Raw genomic sequence first — 25,820 nt, 5'->3', positions numbered from 1 at the left:
AATAAATCATGTCTAGAATGATTTGGGAGGAGATGAGATGAAAATATAAACAAAGTGTGAATTTTCAAAGCATGTTGAAAATAGCTTGGCGGCTCGAACCACCACTTGGTCGCTTGTGCGGACTGTACTGTCTGTAAAAATATTGGAAGCTCGTAATGTTCGCTCGAGCCACTAATTGGTTGCTCGTGCGGCCTGTAAATTTTCTGAGTTCCAAAGCTGAAGATTTAGCTTCCAAATTTCATTTTAATTTAGATTCATGCATGACTCAATTTAAACATGTAATGTTATTAATAAAAATGAGCACATGACTAATTTCTAAATCTCAGTACAAAACCTTCTTAATTTGTCCAAATTTGAATGTAATTCATTTCATCCATATCAAACCCAACTTCAAACTCATAAGTTCTAAAATATGAATTAAGCTTTCAAAATATAATTTCAAAACTTAGGTTTAAACATGGTTTGTTTAGAAATATACAAACTCTTAAATAATTAAGAAAATTTGATCAATTTTAAACCATTGACATCAAAACTCCTTTAATATAAAATTAAAGCTTATTCTTTATAAACTCATACTTTTTAACCCAAAACTTAATTACAGGTATTTCAAATTATGTTAAATTTGAATAAAACTTTTAAACTGAATTACATGCATGGATTCAAAATTAAAATTAAACCAATTCCTAGCTTTCATAATAAAATCAAAACCTTCTCTAACTTTAGGTATAACCCCAAATTTCCATATAATTGTTTTTCATAAAATTTCTTCCTTCTTCTCTTCAAAACATGAAATTGATTATCTTAAATTCTTCAAATCCATGATGCATGTGTAAAGTACTTATCAAAATCCAACCAATTCTACATTATCAAGCTCAAACTATAATTTGACTTCTTAATTTATATCACAACTTAATCCCAAACTCATAAACTTTAAAATATGAATTAAATTCTAAAGTCTTGAAAATCCACAATGCATGTTGTTGTTTAAATTATATAAATTAACCAAGATAAATAGATTCATGATTTATTAAATTAAATAATAGAACATCAAATAAATCCATGTCTAATAAATTTACATTCTAGAGCATGAAACATAAAACATGATTAATAGAAATACATATTTAATCGAAATATTGAAAACAAGGAATCTAACCAAATTCTGTGTGATACCATAGTGTCCTTAAAACAGATTAGCTGCCTCATCATGGGTGCTGGAGGAACGTCGACTTCTGTCTCCAAGGATAAGATGGTTTAGACTAGCTAGCGCAGAAGCACCTTATGTTAGCTTTGGTGAACCGACACTAGCAGCACTCTCTCACACTTTCACACAGGAAGAATATATTATAGGAGAAGCAAACTGACTGATATATTTTGGAAGCAAAAAATCTGTACCAAAACTAAGGGACATGGGTCTCCTTTTATACACCATGGGAGAGAGAGGAGGAGCCTCCAACCATGAAGGCTAGCCACTAATGCCCATGAAGGCTAATGGCCATTACTCGTGCAAAACTGCTAGAGTAATTAGATATATATTTTGTATACACAAATGTGTATATTTGCAGCAGACTTGGCCTAAAAAGTTTAGGTTGGTGGACCACCAATCCGGCCCAGCCCAAACGTAACCCATTACCTCAAGCCTTAAGCCCAAGCCTAAGATCCACAACCCATGGATCACAGACTTGGCCCAGTCTAGACGGGCGCACACGCGCATGTGCACACGCGCGTGCGTACACGCGCGTGTGGCACTTTTTTCATAACCAACTTGGACCGTAGTTGTAGCTCAACTTTTTGTGCTCCTTTTGGATACGATTAGCCCTACAGTTCAGACTTCTGTGGTTTTGAATCTAATATCACAAGTGCAATGTGAAATAGATAAACACAAAAGAGTCTAAATCTGACAAATCTTTTGAAAAATCGATTTTGAATAAAAATGCCAAAAATGGACTGCTTTGCCAGATACTGAGTCACCACCTAAATATTTTTGAAAAATTTAGAAAACCCATGACTCATGCCAAAGGCCACGTCTCCGTCATCACCAAGATTGTCTCCGCTCAGGAACTTAGGTACGAGAGGGGAAGGTCATGAATTGAGCACCCCATTGGTCCGATCAAAGATCGGCCTCTACTAATCATGATGTGATTCTTATCTATATTATATGCTATTGTTCCGGTTATTAGGCTATTATTACTATGTGATGCGCACACAAGTATAGACTAATTTGCAAAAATTGAAACATTTGATTCATGTTTGTTTTTTTGAAAAATGTTTCGAATATGTACCGCTTAAAAAAGTGATCTCATATGCACATTACTCAAAGTATTCCAATTCAAGCAATTAGCCTTCATCCATAGGCATTCAAGCAATTTATCACTTAAGCACTTAGCCTCATGGCAAGCATGTTAGTCATGACAACAATCACACTCACGCAATATGCTAAAGCACAAAAATGCTCACCTAGCACTCCGAGGTGAGCCAAAAGAAACAAAAGAGTTAGAAAACATGCATGCTCCTAACTAATGCAACACATGCGATATGTGACTAATAGGCTTGGCTATTAATTATGTCATGTGAGTCAAGTTGATAGCATGCGGTTTAAACACGTGTTCAGCGAAGTAATAAATGACAATGCCTTGTTAGAATAATGAACCGAGCCTCGATTCATGCAAGACATATGGATGCAAACACGGGGAATGCTAAAAGAAACATGATGTTTTAAACTACCCATTATAAGCAAGTAAATAAAAGGGAGAAAGACGTGGGGTTGGAAGACATATACATTATTACAAGTTTGGCCCTCACGCAAGAGAGCCCGAATAAATTCCCTAGCTAATTACTACCTAATTAATTAATTATTACAAATCAAATGAAATAAATTAACTACACTAGCTAATTATTACAACACCAAATTTAACTAACTATTCTACCTAATTAAAATAATTACAACCCAAAACTAACTAGTTATTCTAACTAATTAGTTACAAGTCCGCTACTCCAAGCACAATATACTAATATTACAACATCACTTCATGGATCCCGAGAATCGAGGAATGGCTCATGCATGGATGTAGATTTCCACCCGATAATGCTCTCTGTTTTGCTACTGGAATGCTTATGTTGCACAGTTAGAAAATTGCACATGTTTTTCCACTTCAGCCTCTGCTCTGCTCTGCTGGAAAAAGGACACTACCTGCCTGGAAAAAGTGGCCGGCAACCCAGAAGTAATGGCCGACCGGCCACAAATAGTGGGTTGCCGTCCAGTAAAAGCGACTTGCTGGCCACTAATGTTGGTTATTCCCTGTAGCAACAGAGGACAAACAAAGCACAAACCAGAATATTCTCAGGGGATGTTTGTCCACCATACCTCTCCTTATCAACAAACAGGTCAAATGAGGGGTAGGCTTGATTCGCAAGCTATCAATCGACGCAATTGCATTGCATGATGACTTATGAATCAAAGGACACAATTTCAATAAATGGTAAGGAAAGACCAACAAAACCTCCTCTCTATCATGGATTGATCAAGGGAAGTGATTGACCTTGGAAACTTTAACCATTTCATCATTAACAAGTATGAAATGCCTCAAGTCTCCATGTGTTCAATTAACGTCCGATTGAACACCAAATTATCTTATTATCTTGTTCCATTTTAGTCCAAGTTTTTTTACTTCATTTTAATTACCTTCCATTACTTAATTCATTTAGTCCAATAATGAGCTTTAAGTCCTCTAATGGAGAGAAGTACCAAACCAAATGTTGATTTAGGCATGAGAGAGATGTCATGCTGTTGGTAATGAACCCCTAAAGGGATTAAACCATTAAGCACAACCACCTCAATCTCAATCTTAAACAAACAATCGGTTTGAAACCACCCTCAAAGCAAATAAAAAACCAAGAAATGTGGGAGGTTGCAGAGATGCTCAGAGGTGAACGCAAGTATGGAAAGTAAGAAATAGAGACTAACAACTCAAATAGGTTGGTGGCTAAGGCCTAAACCACCAAGCCTATGAGGACCATTACACTACAAACATATTATACAAAGCATGAATGAAGCTAACACATAAAAATAGTCCAAAAACAGTCCAAGAAAAGTGTAGGAATGAAGACAAAAACAACTACAACAACTAGCTAAAATATTGAGGAATTAAAACTAGCACACAAGCACATGGAGGGGAAGCTAACCCCTCCACTTTTGGGACTTCAAAACATGATTTTAACCTCTGAAAAACCTCTAAAAATCAGTGGTAAAGAACTCAAAAAAAGTTGATGAAAAAGTGGGAAACACAAGGGCAAAGGCCTTAGAAGCAAGGTTCAAAGAAGGGTTATCAACCCCTCTACCTTTAATGGCCTTAGACCACAAGTTTCAACCCCAAAATACAGGTAATAAATAGCTCAAAAATAGCAAGAAAAGATAGAAAGCAAGTAGTGTAAAGATGGTACTAAAGCACTAGAATGTATACCTCTTGAAGATGAATGATCCCTTGAGTTACAAACCACTAATTTCACACTCTCAAGTGCCTCAAAAGCTAAAATTCAAGCCCAAATTAGCTCAGCAAGGAACTCTCTAGGTTTGGTTTAGAGTGTTTGAGCAAAGGCTATGTAAGTTGCAAAAGAGAGAGAGAGAATTGTAGAGAGAATTTTTCCAAAATTTTGCTATTTCAAAAATATTTTCTCACTCCTAAAATTTTCTAACCTTTAAACCAAGAGGGGAGGTCATCTATATATAGAAAACCATGTGTCTATCTCAAAAATATATGTATACATATAGCTGGAATGGTGCATGCACACGGGGGGATAGTTGGCAGAAAATATCTAATTTATTGCACTAGTGGCCGGCATGCCACACTAGTAGGTCTACAGGTCCCTGGAAGATCAGGCTTGAAAAAACATTATTTTGGTTATAGGTTCAACACTGAGGTTTCTTACTGAGGAAGTTAAGCATTTGATAAGTGAACACATTCATTATTGAGTGATCAATCAGTGTTGCCCAAGTCTTAAGGGCCGTCAAAAATAGGGTGTCTACAATAGTCTTGGCCCAAGCCCACCCTTGAAGCATCCATAACTCCCTTCGAAAAATTTGGATGCCCCAAAAGGCCCATGCCCTTCTCATAATCTTGAGGTTTAAATACCCATCAAAGTTTTCCTCCACAATTAATGTGGGATTGGTATTTATATACAATTCCCAAAACCTTATTCATGAGGCCATCTTTATGAGACAATTTCTCATTCAATTCTCAATGGTTTTTCGTCATTCTTTTTGTGGTGTAAAGACATTGTTATAAAGAATCTAAACCCATTTAATCCTATCTCAACCAATGGTTGGCACCTACTTTAATTTCACATTAAAATCACCAAAAAATCATTTTTTTCCAACAATCCCCCACATGAATAAAAATTGACCGAATAAAGAAAATGGACAACGTTTACAACAAAGACTTGGAGAGAGAGCACACAAACTAACCTTGCATCAGAAAAGGTAGCTGTTGGCCTTGAACCTTTTAGAATGAAAGCCTATCGGATTTACTGGTTGACTAGTGAACGTGATGTCTTGAACTGTTCTGCCTTTTTTGTAAACTGAGACACTAGACCTCACACAGGAGTTAGTCCAACCATTGTTCTTGTTCTCACTTGTGTGTCTGGTATGGCCCTGGAACACTAGCCTAGTTCAGTGAGTGGCTTTAAAGAATTCGACCTTCCTAATTCTTAAAGAAGCGGCCCCACTTCACACTCACATAGGTGACCTATATAAGGTATCTCATTATACCACGGTTGATTATTCAAATCACTTAGGTCATTAAAAGTATTAGCTTAACCTTCCAACCCCATAGGGTGTGTTTGATTGGACGGACTGGATAAGGGGGGATTAGAATTCATTGGACTTGAGTCTTGGGGCTGTGAATCCCTCGGACTATTTGGTTGGATTGGATGTGTATCCTGTGTTTGTTTTTTCATGGGATTAGATGTCTGGAAAGGACTATTTTTCGTGAATCCAACGTTTGGTTGGACAGACTGGATAGGATAAATGAGCAAAAGACTATTTTACCATTTTTCAATTATTTACTAAGTAATAGTAATATTAAACATATGCTAATATTTTAATTATTTTTAGCTAGATTAAATAAAAATTTATTTTATTTTATTTTTTACACAATTAAATAAATTTATTTTTTTTAAATTAAATAAATAAAATAAATAAAATATCAATAAAAATATATGTTATTTTTTTAATTAAAATTTTAAATAAATTTGTTTTTAAAAATAATAATAATTAAACAATGGAATTAAATAAAACATCTATTAACATTTAAATAGTGAAATTAAATAAAATATAAACAAAATTTTAAAATAAAACATCAATGAAATATCTATAAAAAATTATTTAAAAAAATTAAATAAATAAAACATCAATAAAAAGTTAAATAAAATTATTTTATTTTTAAATTGAGACATTTAAATTTTATTGAATTTTACTAAATATAATATATAATTAAATAGTAGAGGGTCAAAATGGTCATTTTACCACCTAATCCCAATGGTAAATAATTCCCCCAAAACTGTCCCACACCCCCCCTTCAGGATAGTATAATCCCCCATATTGGGGATAAGGAGTCCTGCCGGACTCCATATCCGGCGGATTGAAAAAAAAACAAACGATGGACTACTCACTCCTTCGGATAAGCAATCCCAATAGTGACTAGTCCCCCCCTAATCCCCCCAATCAAACACACCCATAGGGTATTATTGTATAAAGGAATGGGCTAAAGGATTTACCTCTTCAGTGACTCACCTGTTACTCGAAATTAGGTTGTCCCTTTGAACCTAGATCTTGGGATCTTTAGTCAACTAGGTTGGGTTTGCCGTTCCGGTAACATTACTAAAGGCCTTAACCCCATTCCTCTTGACGACGTTTCTACTAACTCTCGAGTTAACCCTTTGGTTAGCAGATCTGTAATGTTGTCCTTAGATTTTACATAGTCTAGAGAAACAATTCCATTAGAGAGTAGTTGTTGTATGAAATTTTGTCTATGATGGATATGTCTAGACTTTCCATTATACATATGACTCTGTGCTCGTTCAATCGCTGATTGGCTATCACTATGAATATAGATAGTAGGCACAGGTTTTGGCCGACGTGGAATATCCTCAATGAATTGGCGATTCCATTTAGCTTCTTTAGTTGCTTTATTCAAAGCAATAAACTCAGATTCCATCGTTGATCTCGATATACACGTTTGCTTGGAAGATTTTCAAGACACAGTTGCCCCTTCGAGGGTAAACACATAACCACTAGTAGATTTGGAGTCCTTTATATCAGACATCCAATTAGCGTCATTATACCCTTCTAGTACTGCTGGGTATCTGGTATAATGCAACCCATAATCCCGGGTGTAGTGTAGATAACCTAACACCCGCTTAATGCCTCTCCAATGAGTGGCATTCGGATTACTCGTGTATCTATTAAGCCTGCTAACCAAGTAGGCTATATCTGGCCTTGTACAACTCATCAAATACATTAAACTTCCAATGACCCAAGAATATTCTAGCTGAGAGACACTCTCACCATTATTCTTGGTCAAATGTAGACTCACGTCTACTGATGTCTTAGACACACTTGTATTTGATTTCCCAAATTTGTCAAGTATCTTCTCAACATAATGAGATTGAGAAAGTGCAATACCACTAGATGTTCTGGTAATCTTAATACCTAGAATGACATTTGCAAGGCCCATATCTTTCATGTCAAACTTAGAGTTTAACAATCTCTTAGTAGTTCGAACCATTGCATTATCACTACCAACAATGAGTATGTCATCTATGTATAGACACAAAATGACATAACCTCTATTAGTGTCTTTAACATATATGCACTTGTCACATTATTGATTCTAAACCCATTTGACAACATAGCGTTGTCAAAATTCTCATGCCATTACTTAGGTGCTTGTTTTAAACCACATAATGATTTGACAAGCTTACAGACTTTCTTATTTTTCCCTGGAGCTGAAAACCCCTCGGGTTGTTCCACGTAGATTTCTTCACCTAAATCTCCATTTAAGAAAGCTGTCTTTACATCTATTTGATGTATCTCTAGACCATGTAAAGTGGCTATCGCAATCACTGTGCGAATGAATGTAATCCTTGTCACAAGTGAATACGTATCAAAGTAATCTAGGCGCTGCCTGTATCCTTTGATAACTAGCCTAGCTTTATATTTATCAATTGACCCATCAGCCTTCATCTTTCTTCTAAAGATCCATTTACTCCCCAAGGCCTTCCTGCCTGGGGGTAGATCAACCAACTCCTAAGTATGGTTCTGTAAGATGGAGTCAATTTCACTTTTAATAGCTTCTTTCCATAAGGGATTTTCTGGTGAAGTCACAGCTTCATGGAAAGTTCGAGGTTCTCCCTCTAACATGTAAGTCAAGAAGTCCGTATAGCGATCTCGGGTTTACCCTTGTTGTATAGTGATCCAGACTTGTGTCTGTGGATGTTGGTAGTTGACTATTATCTTGTTTGCATCCTCTTTACTTTATATTTGAGTTATGGGATGTGTTGGGTGGGTTTGTTTCAGGTTGGTTGAGTTTAGAAACCAAAACTAGTTGCCCAGATTTTTGGCCGGTCCGCTCGAGCGTAGATGTTGGCGCTCGAGCGTGGAATACACCCATCCAGTATTTGTTGTGCAGTGTTGTACGCTCGAGCGTAGGGTTGGGAGCTCGAGCGGAGGTCTGGTTCTGCAAAAGTGCTGAGCGAGTGCATTCTGCGCTCGAGCGGGAGGTTGGCCGCTCGAGCGTAAGTCTGTGAGTGGCCGCTCGAGCGGGGTGTTTTACGCTCGAGCGGGAGACTGGGTTAAAGTCCCGAAATTGTGACTTTTCAAATCACTTTTTGCTTTCTCTTCTCTCTCTTACTTTTCTAGAAATCACCATTGTTGAGCCTCTCACTCTAGACTCTACCTTCTCTCTAGGTTTTGATCTAGTAGGAGTGATTTGCTCATCTTTGGCCTTTACAAAAAGGTTGTTGATCGTCGAGGGCTTCCTTTTGATCAGAAAATTTCGAGGTTTGGAGCATTTTGGTTTTGATCTTCATCTCCTTTGAGGCTCCGGGTTTGAGGTAGGGATAACCTACTCCTCTCTATGGGTTTTGTCTTTAAATTTTGGTATTTTGAGATGATGGGCTTGGTTGGGTAATTTTATGAAAGTTTGAGGCTTTTGTGTAATTTTACAAAAGTTGGGGTTTTATTCATAATAAACCTAGAAGCATGTTTGGCATGGAAAATGGAATTAATGTTGAATCATTGATGAAAATGGGACCTAAGGGTTGAAATGTTAATTATGGGAATTGACCTAATTACATTGTTTAATTAATTGGGATAATTAATTGAGAGGAATGAAGGAATGAAATGTTGATTGAATATCCATTGTGCATTTATTTTCTGTTTTAGAAATAACTGCTTTGGGCTATCGGTGGAGGATAGTCGTGATTGTTGTAGACAATGCTTGATGATTAAGTAAACTGAAACTAATCAATGAAATGTGTCATGGAACTTGACGGTTGATAGAATACATTAATTGTGTGTATTGTGTGATTGTATATAGAACCAATGTGTTTATATACGTTATGTGTAGAGGAGGAGATAGGGGATGTACTCCGCGGTTTAGGGGAAGATAGGGGATGTACCTCTAAACCGGATAGGTATTGGGAGGAGATAGGGGATGAACTCCGTAGACAGAGCTCATATACTTGTCTAGAGAAGTGAAGATAGAGCTCATATGCTTATCTTTGTGAAGTGTGGATACAGCTTGTATGCTTATCTGTGGATATTGTTGATATACATATCTGTTGTAGAATGTGGATACAGCTTGTATGCTTATCTGTGGATATTGTTGATATACATATCTGTTGTAGAATGTGGATACAGCTTGTATGCTTATCTGTGGGTATTGTTGATATACATATCTGTTGAGAATGTGGATATAGCTTTTATGCTTATCTGAATGTGAGATATAGTTTTTATACTTATCTGTTGAAAAAGGGAAAATGAAAGGTAACTTAGACTCATAAGTTGTAAGACATAAATATGAAATTTATGTGATTGTATCAGTGTTGGCCATCTATCAATTGCTAATGTTTTAGTCATTGTTCATGGTTGGTTTAGTGTATTTCTACTGGGCTGTGGCTCACCCTATATGGGAACATCATTTTCAGGTACAGGAAGCATGCCACCTCCAAGGACATAGCTGGGAGGCTAGAGGCGGACATGTTTTGTTGTTTTACTTTTGATGTATTACATGTAACTTCAAGCCAAGGGCTTAATGTGTATCGAGTTAGTACTCTTTGTTGTAACCAAGTGTTAACTTGGAAAGCTGTAAGCCCGTAGGGCATTTTGTTATGATGTTAACATGTAATACTTATGTAATGAGACGCTAATGAATAATAGAAGGTGGTTTGTTTATACGTCAACGCATGTCCTGTTTGATGGGTTTAATGTTATTATTTTGAGGGCGTTACAACTTGGTATCAGAGCGTACCGGGTTCGAATACTTTGGGTACGTGGGAAGTGATTAGGATCACAATGGGTTTGTCTCGCTTGATAGAGACTTAGATGTAGTATCATATGCTATGAGCTTAATTGATAACATGCTTATGTGACTATGTGGGTATGGGATTTAATTTCTAGGATGTTGATTGGATCCTTGAGTTTCTGGGAGTCTTGTTGGAAAAGCACTTGATCAATGCTGTTTCTAACCGGAACTCTAGTAACGTCTCGGGACTATCATTATCCGGAAATGAAATTCGTAAGTGCTTATGTGTTTATGTGCTTATGTGGAGTGAATTACAGTTGTCCATGCATTAGGACGTGAGTGTCTAGTTTCGGCACATTTGTGAATGTGCTAACGTTCTGTGTTGCCTTTATTAGGATGTCAGGACGAGGAAGGGGTGCTAGGCGTGGTAGACCTGCGAGGCAGGAAGTACCGTTACCGGAGGAGGTTCCGGCAGTGCAGGAGGGAGTTGGACAGGCCACTGTGGCCGAACCAGTAGGTCAGCAGGCTATGGGTGCCTTGGCCAGAGAGTTAGCAGGAGCTTTGGGTATTCTTAGGGCTGAGAATCAGGCAGCTGAGATAGGGCCTTCCTTCTTGAAGAGGGAGTTCTTTCGGTGTAATCCGGACGAGTTTATCGGGGATCCTAAAGAGCCGCTTAAGGCAGATGAATGGCTCGAACAGACAACGAAGACGTTTGAGATGCTTGGCATCGAGGACGGAGCATTGAAAGTGACCTTGGCATCCTTCCAGCTGAAGGGAGATGCGGGTCAATGGTGGAAATACGAGAAGGCTCGTGTTGGTGGGACTTGGGAGGCATTTGTGAATGCTTTTCAGGAGAGGTTTTTGTCTGCAGTAGCTAGAGAGAAGCTGAGGGATCAGTTTAGCCGGCTTAATCAGCAGGGCTTGTCAGTGGCCGAGTTTGAGGCTACTTTTACCAGTCTGTCCAGGTTTGCACCGGAACTGGTGGCGTCTGAGGAACGCCGTTGCTATGAGTTTGAGCGGAAGTTGAGGCGGGGCCTCAAGTTGAGAATTGGTGGGTCTTATATTCGAGAGTATAGACACCTAGTGGATGCTGCAGCTCATATGGAGCTTATGATGCAGGAGGAGGATGAGGGTCAGAGAGGCTCCAAGAGGAGCCAGGATAGTCAGAGTGATGGCAGGAGGCAGAGGGGTTCTAACCCTCAGCAGTCGCAGGGTGGTGTTGCTAGATCGACCTTCCCAGTGCCGAGTGCAGGCTCCGGGAGAGGTGGTCAGGGGGATTTCACTTGTTACAAGTGTGGCCAGTTGGGTCACAAGGTTTCAGTTTGCCCGCAGAAGGGTGGGGGTCAGAAAGCTGCTTCTTTTTCAGCTAGACCGCAGAGTCAGAGTTTGGGCAGGGGGCAGCTCTTGACTTGTTATCAGTGTGGACAACCTGGGCACATGAAGAGGTTTTGCCCGCAGTTGAGTGCCACTTCGGGAGCGTCTGGTTCTAGGCAGACGCAGGGTTTTCAGCCAGCTCAGTCTGTGCAGGCCTCGAGGGCCAATCCGGGAGCTTCGTCATCCCAGTCTGTGCAGCAGTCTTTTGCTCCGAGAGGTGAGCAGGTAGACCAGGGGCCTACGGGGCGCGTGTATGCTGTTACCGCGCAGGATTTAGTACCAGCTCCATTAGTAGTGAGAGGTACTTTTCTGTTTTGCAACTCGGTTGCTAATGTGTTGATAGACACGGGTGCATCTCATTCTTTTGTATCTGCTGCATTTGCATCTGTTTTGGAATTGGAGTTAGCACAGTTAGCATCTCCTATTTGTGTGGTATCGCCTTTGGGTGGTGAGTTGATTCTGAAACAGGGTGTTAGAGGTTGTGATATAGAGGTCGCCGATTATAGGCTTCCTTTTCCGTTTGTTGTCATGCCCATGAAGGGTTTTGATGTTATTTTGGGTATGGACTGGTTATCGTCATACCGGGCTGTTATTGATTGCTACCGCCAGAGGGTTACGTTGTGTACCTTGAGCGGGGAGTGGTTCCATTTCTTGGGAGACTGAGTTGGTAGTGTTTTGCCACCGGGGTATGATTCGCGAGGGCAAAGTGAGCTTAGTGGTTTACTTGCTAGTTTTGAGAGTAGCGAGTGTGTTGAGACTCGGATTGTGTTGCCGAGGGTGGTTTGTGAGTATTCGGATGTTTTTCCCGAAGAACTTGTTAGTTTGCCACCTCACCGGGAGATAGAATTCTCTATTGATTTAGTGCCGGGTACGGCGCCGATTTCTATGGCACCTTACCGTTTTGCTCCAGCAGAGTTGGTTGAGTTGAAAGTTCAGCTCCAGGAATTGCTAGATAAGGGCTTTGTTCGCCCTAGCGTTTCACCGTGGGGAGTGCCGGCCCTCTTTGTTAAAAAGAAAGATGGTGCCTTAAGATTGTGTATTGACTATCGGAAGTTGAATCGGGCTACGGTTAAGAATAAGTACCCGATGCCCCGTATAGATGATTTGTTTGACCAGTTGAAGGGTTCCTGTTGTTTCTCTAAGATAGACTTGAGATCGGGTTACCATCAGTTGAGGGTCAGGGAGGAAGATATTCCGAAAACGGCATTCCGTACGCGGTATGGCCATTACGAGTTTCTGGTGATGCCATTTGGGCTTACCAATGCACCGGCAGTCTTTATGGACTTGATGAACCGGATTTTCCGGGAGTTCTTAGACCGATTTGTGGTTGTCTTCGTGGACGACATTCTTATCTATTCGCCTACTGAGGAGGAGCATGAGGCACACTTGAGAGTGGTGCTTGAGTTACTTAGAGCCCATAGGCTGTATGCCAAGTTTGGGAAGTGTGAGTTCTGGCTGAGAGAAGTCAAATTCTTAGGCCACGTGGTATCCGGGGAAGGGGTGTCTGTCGATACATCCAAGGTCGAGGCAGTGCAAGATTGGGCACAGCCTAAGAGTGTGTTTGAGATCCGCAGTTTTCTGGGATTAGCTGGGTATTACCGTCGGTTTGTGAAAGATTTCTCCAGGTTAGCGTCACCGTTGACTAGACTGACTCGGAAGGGAGTCAAGTTTGTGTGGAGTGAGACTTGTGAAAGGTCATTCCAAGAGTTGAAAGTTAGATTGACCACCGCTCCGGTGTTGATTATTCCGGAGAGAGGGTTGGGTTATACGGTTTATTGTGATGCCTCACGAGAGGGTTTGGGTTGTGTGTTGATGCAAGAGGGGAAAGTGGTAGCTTATGGCTCACGTCAGTTGAAAATACACGAGAAGAATTACCCCACACACGACCTAGAATTAGCAGCTGTGATCTTTGCCTTGAAAATCTGGAGGCACTACCTTTATGGTGAGAGGTTCGAGGTATTCTCGGATCACAAGAGTTTGAAGTATCTGTTTACACAGAGAGACTTGAATTTGAGGCAGAGGAGATGGATGGAGTTCATCGAGGATTATGATTTTGAGTTACATTATCATCCGGGAAAGGCCAATGTTGTGGCCGATGCCCTTAGTAGGAAAACCATTAGTGATGTAGCTTGTATAGCCATCCGGGAATGGGAGATGTTGGGAGCACTTGGCGAGTTTGATTTGCTACTGGGCGAATTTGTCGAGGCTGCGGCCTTGTTTTCTGTTGTTGCGCAGCCTACACTTGTGACTAGAGTGTTAGAGGCACAGAGAGGTGACCTTGAGGTAGAATCCCTCCGAGAGAAGATCTCCAGTGGGAAAGTTGAGAAGGGTTTGACGGTGTATCCCGACCTGAGTGTGAGATACCAAGACCGTTTGTTTGTACCGGAGTCTTGCCGAGAGGAAGTACTCCGAGAGTTTCATCATTCGCGCCTTGCGGTGCATCCGGGAGGTACTAAGATGTATCAGGATTTGGGTCGCCAGTTTTGGTGGCGGGGTATGAAGAGAGATGTGGCTGTTTTCGTATCGAAGTGCCTTACTTGCCAGCAAGTGAAGGCCGAGCATCAGAGGCCAGCGGGTTTGTTGCAACCCTTGCCTATTGCCGAGTGGAAGTGGGAGCATATCACTATGGACTTCGTTGTAGGTCTTCCGAGGACTCAACGGGGTAGTGATGCTATTTGGGTGGTTGTAGACCGGTTGACTAAGTCGGCGCACTTTATTCCTATGCGCGTGAGAGACTCGGTGGATCATCTTGCCGATTTGTATGTTCGGGACGTAGTGAGATTGCACGGGGTCCCAGTGACGATTGTCTCAGATAGAGACCCTCGTTTTACTGCTAGGTTGTGGCAGAGTTTGCAGAGTGCCTTGGGCACTAAGTTGACCTTTAGTACGGCTTATCATCCTCAGACTGACGGGCAGTCCGAGCGTACTATTCAGATCCTCGAGGATATGCTTCGGGGTTGTGTCCTGGATTTCAGTGGGACGTGGGAGAGGCACTTGCCATTGGTAGAGTTTGCCTACAACAACAGTTATCAGTCTAGCATCGGTATGGCACCGTTTGAGGCCTTGTATGGTCGACCGTGTAGGTCTCCAGTTTGTTGGGCCGAGGTGGGTGATGCACCTTTGTTGGGTCCGGAGTTGGTTAGGGAGACGACGGAGAAAGTTGAGCTTATCCGTAGGAGGCTTGTTACAGCCCAGAGTCGACAAAAGAGTTATGCCGACCGTAGGAGGAGGCCTTTGGCGTTTGAGGTAGGTGATCATGTCTTTTTGAAAATATCACCTAGGCGAGGCCTGATGAGGTTTGGGAAGAGTGGGAAATTATCCCCTCGGTTTATTGGTCCTTTTGAGATCCTTGAGAGGATTGGCGAGGTTGCTTATCGGTTAGCCTTACCGCCGCAGTTGTCCGGAGTGCATGACGTGTTTCATGTGAGTATGCTTCGGAAGTATGAGCCAGATCCATCACATGTGCTGGATTGGAGCGATTTAGAGGTAGATGAGGATGCCTCGTATGAGGAGAGACCGGTTCGGGTCTTGGATAGGCGGGATCGGGTCCTGCGTGGCAAGACCATTCCTTTGGTGAAAGTCTTGTGGAAACATCACGGAGTGGAGGAAGCCACTTGGGAACGTGAGTTGGAAGTCCGTGAGAAATATCCGGACTTGTTTATTGATATGTAATCTTGTATTTGAATTTTACATTTTGTTGAACTTAAGAGCTTTTATATATGTCTTAAGTTGTGAAACATTGAGAATGTTTTGATTATTGGTAGTATGTCTTGGAACATGCCTCATATGGAAGTTGAATGTAACATTATATCTGTTGAACATATTGTTGAAATTGGAAGGATAGTGCATAATGTTGATGCATGTTGAAAGTACATATGTTGTTTACATATTGTGATATGTCTCTTGTTTAAGGGATGGGATGACCGGTAATGGGTCGAATTGTTGAATGTTAAAATATAACATTGTTTAAAATGGAGGAAAACTTGTTTTGAAAACTGGTGCTTAATTTCGGGGACGAAATTCTTTAAGGGGGGGAGGTTATAGCGATCTCGGGTTTACCCTTGTTGTATAGTGATCCAGACTTGTGTCTGTGGATGTTGGTAGTTGACTATTATCTTGTTTGCATCCTCTTTACTTTATATTTGAGTTATGGGATGTGTTGGGTGGGTTTGTTTCAGGTTGGTTGAGTTTAGAAACCAAAACTAGTTGCCCAGATTTTTGGCCGGTCCGCTCGAGCGTAGATGTTGGCGCTCGAGCGTGGAATACACCCATCCAGTATTTGTTGTGCAGTGTTGTACGCTCGAGCGTAGGGTTGGGAGCTCGAGCGGAGGTCTGGTTCTGCAAAAGTGCTGAGCGAGTGCATTCTGCGCTCGAGCGGGAGGTTGGCCGCTCGAGCGTAAGTCTGTGAGTGGCCGCTCGAGCGGGGTGTTTTACGCTCGAGCGGGAGACTGGGTTAAAGTCCCGAAATTGTGACTTTTCAAATCACTTTTTGCTTTCTCTTCTCTCTCTTACTTTTCTAGAAATCACCATTGTTGAGCCTCTCACTCTAGACTCTACCTTCTCTCTAGGTTTTGATCTAGTAGGAGTGATTTGCTCATCTTTGGCCTTTACAAAAAGGTTGTTGATCGTCGAGGGCTTCCTTTTGATCAGAAAATTTCGAGGTTTGGAGCATTTTGGTTTTGATCTTCATCTCCTTTGAGGCTCCGGGTTTGAGGTAGGGATAACCTACTCCTCTCTATGGGTTTTGTCTTTAAATTTTGGTATTTTGAGATGATGGGCTTGGTTGGGTAATTTTATGAAAGTTTGAGGCTTTTGTGTAATTTTACAAAAGTTGGGGTTTTATTCATAATAAACCTAGAAGCATGTTTGGCATGGAAAATGGAATTAATGTTGAATCATTGATGAAAATGGGACCTAAGGGTTGAAATGTTAATTATGGGAATTGACCTAATTACATTGTTTAATTAATTGGGATAATTAATTGAGAGGAATGAAGGAATGAAATGTTGATTGAATATCCATTGTGCATTTATTTTCTGTTTTAGAAATAACTGCTTTGGGCTATCGGTGGAGGATAGTTGTGATTGTTGTAGACAATGCTTGATGATTAAGTAAACTGAAACTAATCAATGAAATGTGTCATGGAACTTGACGGTTGATAGAATACATTAATTGTGTGTATTGTGTGATTGTATATAGAACCAATGTGTTTATATACGTTATGTGTAGAGGAGGAGATAGGGGATGTACTCCGCGGTTTAGGGGAAGATAGGGGATGTACCTCTAAACCGGATAGGTATTGGGAGGAGATAGGGGATGAACTCCGTAGACAGAGCTCATATACTTGTCTAGAGAAGTGAAGATAGAGCTCATATGCTTATCTTTGTGAAGTGTGGATACAGCTTGTATGCTTATCTGTGGATATTGTTGATATACATATCTGTTGTAGAATGTGGATACAGCTTGTATGCTTATCTGTGGATATTGTTGATATACATATCTGTTGTAGAATGTGGATACAGCTTGTATGCTTATCTGTGGGTATTGTTGATATACATATCTGTTGAGAATGTGGATATAGCTTTTATGCTTATCTGAATGTGAGATATAGTTTTTATACTTATCTGTTGAAAAAGGGAAAATGAAAGGTAACTTAGACTCATAAGTTGTAAGACATAAATATGAAATTTATGTGATTGTATCAGTGTTGGCCATCTATCAATTGCTAATGTTTTAGTCATTGTTCATGGTTGGTTTAGTGTATTTCTACTGGGCTGTGGCTCACCCTATATGGGAACATCATTTTCAGGTACAGGAAGCATGCCACCTCCAAGGACATAGCTGGGAGGCTAGAGGCGGACATGTTTTGTTGTTTTACTTTTGATGTATTACATGTAACTTCAAGCCAAGGGCTTAATGTGTATCGAGTTAGTACTCTTTGTTGTAACCAAGTGTTAACTTGGAAAGCTGTAAGCCCGTAGGGCATTTTGTTATGATGTTAACATGTAATACTTATGTAATGAGACGCTAATGAATAATAGAAGGTGGTTTGTTTATACGTCAACGCATGTCCTGTTTGATGGGTTTAATGTTATTATTTTGAGGGCGTTACAGTCCGGGTCAAAGGACTTGGCAATCCTAGCCTTCTTACTCCTTCTTGGCTCATTTACTTCCTCATCTTGATCATCTACGTGATCATCATTTTAATCATCTTCAAGTTCCTTCTCAGAACTTTGATTCTTTTCTCGGGGTTTGCAAGGAAATATGTCTTCAAATAAAGACGCATTCCTTGACTCCATTATGGTATTCTTGTGGATATTTGAAATATCAGACTTGTGCACAAGAAACCTATATACACTACTATTCTGTGCATAACCAATGAATATACAATCCACGATTTTTGGGCATATCCTAACCCGCTTGGGTGTAGGTACCGCCACTTTTGCAAGACATCCCCAGATTCGTAGAAAATTATAAGAAGGCTTGCGGCCTTTCCATAATTCATATGGAGTCTTGTCTATTTTCTTTTGAGGGATTCTATTTAGAATGTAATTCACGGAGAGAATTTCTTCCCCCCATATGTTTTGTGGTAATCCAGAACTTATCAACATTGTATTCATCATCTCATTTATCGTCCTATTCTTCCGCTCAGCAATCCCATTTGACTGAGGAGAATAAGGTGTTGTGGTTTGATGGATAATCCCAGATTGAGCACAAATCTTAATAAACGGTGATTCATACTCACCATCACGATCACTTTTTAAAGCCTGAATCTTGCGGCCTAATTGATTCTCAACTTCATTCTTATAAAAAACAAACTTGTCAACAGCCTCATCTTTGCTTTTGAGAAAATACACATAACAATACTTAGTGCAATCATCAACAAAAGTGATGAAGTATTTATTTCCCACACGTGATTGTATAAACTTTAAGTCACACACATCACTATGCACTAAGTCCAACGGCTCTGAACTTCTTTCATTTGAAAGAAACGAAGATCTTGTCAACTTCGCATCAACACAAGTTTCACACTTGTGTTTCAGATTAATCTTAAAAGATGGTATGTGATCTAACTTGATTAATCTACGTAAAGATTCAAAGTTCACATGTTCTAATCTACAATGCCACAAATTGGAAGACTCAAGCATGTAAGCAGAAGAAGATGCATTTTTATTCATTTTTGGGATAACATTCATTACATTGAGTTTAAACATACCCCTCAATATATATATCCCTTACCTACATACACTTCGTTCTTGGTCAGAATGACCTTGTCGGACTCAAAGACCATACCATGTTTGCTGAGAAGAGACACTGAAACAAGATTCTTACGAATGTCTGGAACATATAGGACTTCTATTCAAGGTCAGCTCCTTTCCTAAGGTCAACTTCAGGACCACCTTTCTTTTTCCCCTCAATAATTGAGGTAGCAGAGTTTCCCATAAACAACTTCTCACCATTTGTAACCGACTCAAAAGTTGTAAACAATTTCTTCTTGGAGCAGATGTGGCGTGTAGCCTCAATATCGATCCACCATTCTCTTGGGTTTTAACCCACCATATTCACCTCAGAGACAATGACAGACAAGTGCATATCATCCTCATCACGGGAGTGCTCTTGTATATCTGCCATGTGAGCTCGGGGTTTGGTTTTGTATGTCTTCTTTTGCTTGCGGTAGTCACTATCCCGATGCCCCTCGCCACCATAGTTGTAGCACTTCCCCTAAGACCTGATAACTAGGTTCCTACGGCTTGTATGCCGGCTTCTTTGTAACACCACCCCTTGGCTCTAGCTTTGAGCCCTTGTTCACAAGGGCCTTCTTCCTTACCTTAGAAGATTTGCCATGATCAATGACATTGGCCTTCACAGAGGAGGTACTCCCTCATTTCTTTCTATTATCCTCCTCAATTCAGAGTTAATGACTCGTTCAAAGGCATCCCCTTAGCATGAATTTCATACAAGATTACTTGGAACTCCTGGACTTGGCTCATCATAGTTTTTGAATCGATCATTTTAAAGTCCAAGAACCGGCCAACGACAAATTTCTTTGCCTCGGCATCCTCAATCCTGTATTTCTTGTCTAGAGATTCCCATAACTCCTTTGCTAAGCTCTTGGCACAAAACACAATGTAGAGTTAGTCTGCCAAGCTGTTGAACACATAGTTCTGGCAAAGATAGTCTGTCTGCTTCCATGTGTCAAGCGCTATGACCTTCTGCCTGTTTGGCTCATTCTCTGCCACGGCTGGAGGATCCTCACACAAAACCTTTGCAAAGTTCAGCGTGGTCAAGTAGAATAGCATCTTTTGTTGCCATCTCTTGAAGTTCACCCTAGCAAATTTCTCTAAGCGCTCATGGTGACTGAGTGGTCCTCCTGGAATAGCCGAAGTAACACCAAGGTTGACCACAGAGGTCACAGCAGTAGGGGTTGGCAAGTCAGTTGTCCTAGGGTTCAGATTCCCACCAACATTAGCAGTAGCAGCAACATTGGTGACAGTTTCCATTTCTAAAAAATACACCAAAGTATCACTTTCTGTGTTTCTAGAAATTAAATTTAACACTAGAAAATCCCACAGTTGAAAAGTTAATTCAAAATTAGTCTCACCACTAAACCTAGAATCAAACATGGTCAAGAATGTTCCCAGAAAAACTGGAGGGGTCACATCGGTCCCACCTAAAACCCAGTTAATCTTTTGACAAAACTTTCAAGAGCATGTTGACTCCTAGTCCGTGACAAACAATTTTTAGAATTAAGTTTTCCAAAGGATGAACTAGGTTAAAACAACCTAAGGTTTCACACTTACAAGCAATTTAAAATTGCTAACCAAATTATAAGCAATATAAAAAAAAATTTCTACAACAATTACAAGCAAATAAACTTGCTTTTACATAATGGTAAAACAACCATAACAAATTCTCAAGCAAAAACAAATTGCTTCAATACAAGACGAGTAAACCAATCCAATTGAGGATTGTCAGTAGTCCAAATTTTTATTTGACATTCCCAAATCCTATTCATTTCGATTTGTGTTGTTTCCATTCCCTTTAGCATAGGTATGCCTACAAAGAAGGTTAGTAGCAAACTACAACACAATACAAACAAATAATCTAAAGAAACTTGTAAACTAATCAATTAATTTAATAGCAAAACTAATTATGTTAGACAAGTTATACAATTAAACTTATAACTTCCAAATAAATTACAAACTTTATAACTCTAAAAGTAAACTAAATTAATTGACAAGAGTTATTGGAAATTATAACACAATAATCATGTACATAAATTTAGACAAGTTACAAAAAAATTTATAACTCCAAAGTTAAATTAAAATTAATTGCCATGAGTTATAAATGAATTTAAACATGTAAATAATTCTAGCAATTAAAATCATGCAAATATACTAGAAAATTATAAAGCAATTTAACATACATATTATATTGTAAAACTAGAAGCATGCAAATTAAGCAATATTTATTTATTCACTTAAATAAAGTAAGCAGTAGAACAAAACCAATTAATTTCTATTCATAAAGTTCATGCAGTAGACTAAGACCACAAATACAAATTGGAAGCAAACAAATATGAACCAATCAATTAATTATTAAACAAATTAAATGGCAAGTTTTTTTTTTAACCTTAAGCATATCTATTTAACTTAATCAATTGGAACAACTCATTTTTGAAATTAAGCAAAGCTAACAGAAGTACCAACCAATATAGTATAGGTAAAACAATGGGCTTAATCTACGAAGCAAATTAAATTTGCAATCAAATTCATATATTGCACAACAACATGCATATGAATTTATTTAATCATGGGTGTATATATATCAAACTGTACATATGCATTCTAATTACCAAGTGCTATTAACAGTGACCAATTATCAAAACAATATACAATTGCAGGGAAAAATTATTACATACTATTTATCATAATTCATAGGAAAAAAAAAATCTGTTTTAAGTTTGTTGTTTAAATTATATAAATTAACCAAGATAAATAGATTCATAATTTATTAAATTAAATAATAGAACATCAAATAAATCCATGTTTAATAAATTTATATTCTAGAGCATGAAACATGAAACATGATTAACAGAAATACATATTTAATCGAAATATTGAAAATAAGTAATCAAACCAAATTTTGTGTGATACCACAGTGTTCTTAAAATAGATTAGTCGCTTCACCGTAGGTGCTGGAGGAACGTCGACTTCTGTCTCCCTAGATAAGATGGTTTAGACCGGCTAATGTAGAAGCACCTTTTGTTAGCTTTGGCGAACCGACAATGGTAGCATTCTGTCACACTTTCACACAAGAAGAATATATTATAGGAGAAGCAAACTAACTGATATATTCTGGAAGAAAAAAATCTGTACCAAAACCAAGAGAGACGAGTCTCCTTTTATACACCATGGGGGAGAGAGGAGGAGCCTCCAGCCATGAAGGCTAGTGTTTCAAGGTCAATTTTTGAATTAAAATTTTCAGCCTGCAATGGCACTAAGTTGTAGCACTTAGTCTCAACCAATTATCAATACACACTCACACAATGAGTTATAACAAGTAAGAGAGAAGGCAACGCGAAATTACAGGAAATTCCCAACCTTTATTATTGCACCAACAATACAATGGAATGCCTATGGAAACTCTTACAATACTTGATCCCTTTCGAGTTCCATGGCCATGCCTTATATAGGCTTACAATCAGTTACAAAGATATAACTACCAATACAAGGACAGCATGCCAAGTGGCATGGCAGTTCACACCCCTAAATGCCTAGGGACTTAGGAACAAATCTAGAACTAACTGCTAATAATTGCTCTTATCTTCTAGCCTTGGTTCTTGAATTCCAGGCTTGTCTTGTCTTTGCTTCAACACAAGTAACTGTTGTCAACAGACATGTATAAATGCTGATAACCACCATGTTGTCTGCCTTATCAGGCCAGCTACGAATTTGGTTGTCTTGGCCACCAGACCAAGTCTTGCTCACTGATTGTCTTCTACTCCCAAGTATGCTGCAACCCACATTTAGGTCATATTAATGCCATGCATCTGTGCAAAAGCTTCCCATACTTTGGCCAAGGGTTGTGTGCTACTGCTTCAACACTTTGTCATCTTTTCATCTTGCTGTCTTGGCATACCACCATTATGCTGTGGCCTTGGTTGGACATGGGCGCAAGGTGTTGCCAATGCCAACCATGCAGCCTTCAAGTAGAAGGTGCTAACAAACCACCCCCACCAGAAGAAGCCAATGTCCTCATTGGTAGGGTCTTTAAGTACTCTTCGACTTGTTTTTCGAACTGCCACAACGTTACATCTTTTTTCCAACTTGCATCAGATTCCGGGGAACCCTTCTACTTCACTAAGTAATGGGCCTTTCGATTCTTTTTGCTTTGACCCTCAGTCTTGTGATCAAGAATCCGTTCTACCTTTCTGTCAAACTACTTTCTGATCACTGGAGGTGCCCTCTGAGCTTGTTTCCTTGTCAAGTTTGTTTGATCCTCATGAAAATGTTTCAAGAAACTAACATGGAAAGTTGGGTGGATTTTCAACCGATCAGGCAACACTAGCCTGTATGCAACATTGCCTGTACCTTTTAAGATTTCAAAGGTGCCATCGTATTTCGGAATTGAGCGATGGTGCACTGTCTTACTGCTTATCTTCTTCCAAATTTGAGGAATAAGCTTCAGTAGCACTTTGTGTTACACTTTGAACTCTAAGGGTCTCCTCCCTTTGTCAGTATACATTTTCATTCTTTTGCTTGCTTTAGCTAAACTATCTTGTGCTTCCTCTAGCAACTCTTGTTTGGTCCTTGCAAAGCGGTATGCTGCTGGACATCTACCACCAGAGCCTGTTTTAGCAACTTCGTGAGGAGTTAGGGGCTGTTGCCCCGTGGCTAATTCAAACGGACTCATCCCGGTTACAGATGATCTGTGCAAATTGTAACAAAACTGTGCACTATCCAACAATTTGACCCAATTATTTTAACTTGCGGTCACATAATGTTGGAGATACTCCTCAAGCAATCCATTCATCCTCTCGGTCTGGCCATCCGTCTGAGGGTGATTCACTGTGGAGAAATTTAATTCTGAACCCAAAAAATTAAATAGCACAGTCCAAAACCTTCTCGTAAACCGAGTATCCCTGTCACTAATTATGTCCTCAGGCAAGCCAAAGTATTTTACAACATACTTATAAAATAAATCAACAGCAATGTCAGCAGGACAAACATGAGGAGCAGGGATAAAGACAACATACTTAGAAAAATGGTCAACAATTACCATGATGGAACAGATCCCATTAATTTTAGGAAATCCAGAGATGAAGTCCATGGATACTAAAACCCACGGCTTCTCAAGGACTGGCAATGGTTGCAACAACCCAGCCGTTTTCTTTCTTTCTGTCTTTTCCAACTGGCACACCATGCAAGTTTTGACATAAGCCTCAACGTCGTCTTCTATTTTCGGCCAAACATAAGAACAAGACAAGAGTGCTATCATGCGTTGTTGTCCTGGATGACCAGCCCACTGCGGATCATGCGCTTCTCTAAGAAGTTCCAATCTCAGTCCCTTGACACTAGTAACATATAACCTATCTCCTTTGCCATGGAGAAGACCATCTTCAAGCCAATGCCAATGAGCAATACCATCCTTTACTTGTTGCACCAACAGTTGATACTCTGAGTCAATTGCAGCACTGTCCCTGATCCTTTCCAGCAATTGTGATTCTATGTTAGAAATAGCAGGCATATAGTCAACTATCTTCTTCCGGCTTAAGGCATCAGCGACTAGATTGTGTCGTCCAGGCTTGTGTCGCCATTCAAAGTCATATTCTTCAAGGAATTCTTGCCAACGGGCCTGCCTTGGAGACAACTTTTTTTGAGTTTTGAAGAATGTATTGGGCATATCGTCAGTAAGAACCAAAAATCTAGATCCTAACTGGTAAACCCTCTAGGTGAGAAGGCAATGTACCACCACCGTCATCTCCTTCTCATGGGCCGAATAATTCTTCTCAGCAACATTCAATTTTCTGCTTTAAAAGGCCACAGGGTGTCCCTCTTGCACCAATACTTCTTTGAGCGCTTTGTCCGAGGTATCCGTGTGTACTTGGAAAGGCAACTCAAAATTAGGCAATCGCAAGACCGGTTCACTTGCCACTGCACCTTTCAACTTGTCAAAGGCCTCTTGATAATTAACGGACCAATCCCATTTGTGATCTTTCTTCAACAAATCAGTGAGGGGTGTAACCTTCTTTGAATATCCCTCGATAAGCTTCCTGTAGTAATTTGCCAAACCCAAGAAAGATCGCAACTCTGCAACATTGGTGGGTGGAGACCATTCCATAATAGCCTACACCTTCTTTCTATCCATTTTGACATGGCCTTGGCAAATTGTAACAACCCACATTTTATGTCCTAGTCATGTTTGCATACATTTGTATGTTTTGCCATGTTAAGATGCTGTAACAACCCATATTTATGTCTTAGTCACGTTCATGAGCATTTGTATGATTATGACTCGTTGAGCTTGCATTTGTATGTTTATGACTTGTTTTGCCTAAGTAAGATCCATGCCTTGTTTTGATGTCTATGTGATTTGTCTAAGTGTTGTGTGCTTGCTTTGTTCCTTCCTTGGTACCCCAAGCCTAAGTTATGTTTAGCCGAAGTCATGCCAAGCCTAGGTTATGTTACGCCTAGATCATTCCAAGCCGAGGTCATCTTCAGTCTGAAAGTATCTTGGAACCCCTTTGTTTGACCTCCACCTTCGCCCTGGCATATTGGCCGAGATGTCATTATCTAGGCCGAGGTGTGAATCACCAAGGCCGAGATGTGTATCATCTAGGCCGAGATGTTACCTTTACACCTGAGTGATCTTGTCTTGGAGTGGTATGACCTAGACCGAGGTGTGACACATCTAGGCCAAGGTGTG

General features: G+C 39.8%; 1 pseudogene; it reads right to left on the bottom strand.

Moving 5' to 3' along the window:
• Positions 1–24,926: 24,926 nt before the first annotated feature.
• Positions 24,927–25,235, bottom strand: LOC145800681 (putative mitochondrial protein AtMg00860 pseudogene; annotated as a pseudogene).
• Between the last annotated feature and the right edge of the window lie 585 nt (positions 25,236–25,820).

This window comes from Camellia sinensis, chromosome 10 (assembly GCF_055761805.1).
Source record: "Camellia sinensis isolate YWXY chromosome 10, ASM5576180v1, whole genome shotgun sequence".
Classification (NCBI taxonomy): domain Eukaryota; kingdom Viridiplantae; phylum Streptophyta; class Magnoliopsida; order Ericales; family Theaceae; genus Camellia; species Camellia sinensis.
The sequence above is the reverse complement of the archived record's forward strand: the minus strand, read 5'-3'. Positions and strand labels throughout refer to the sequence as shown.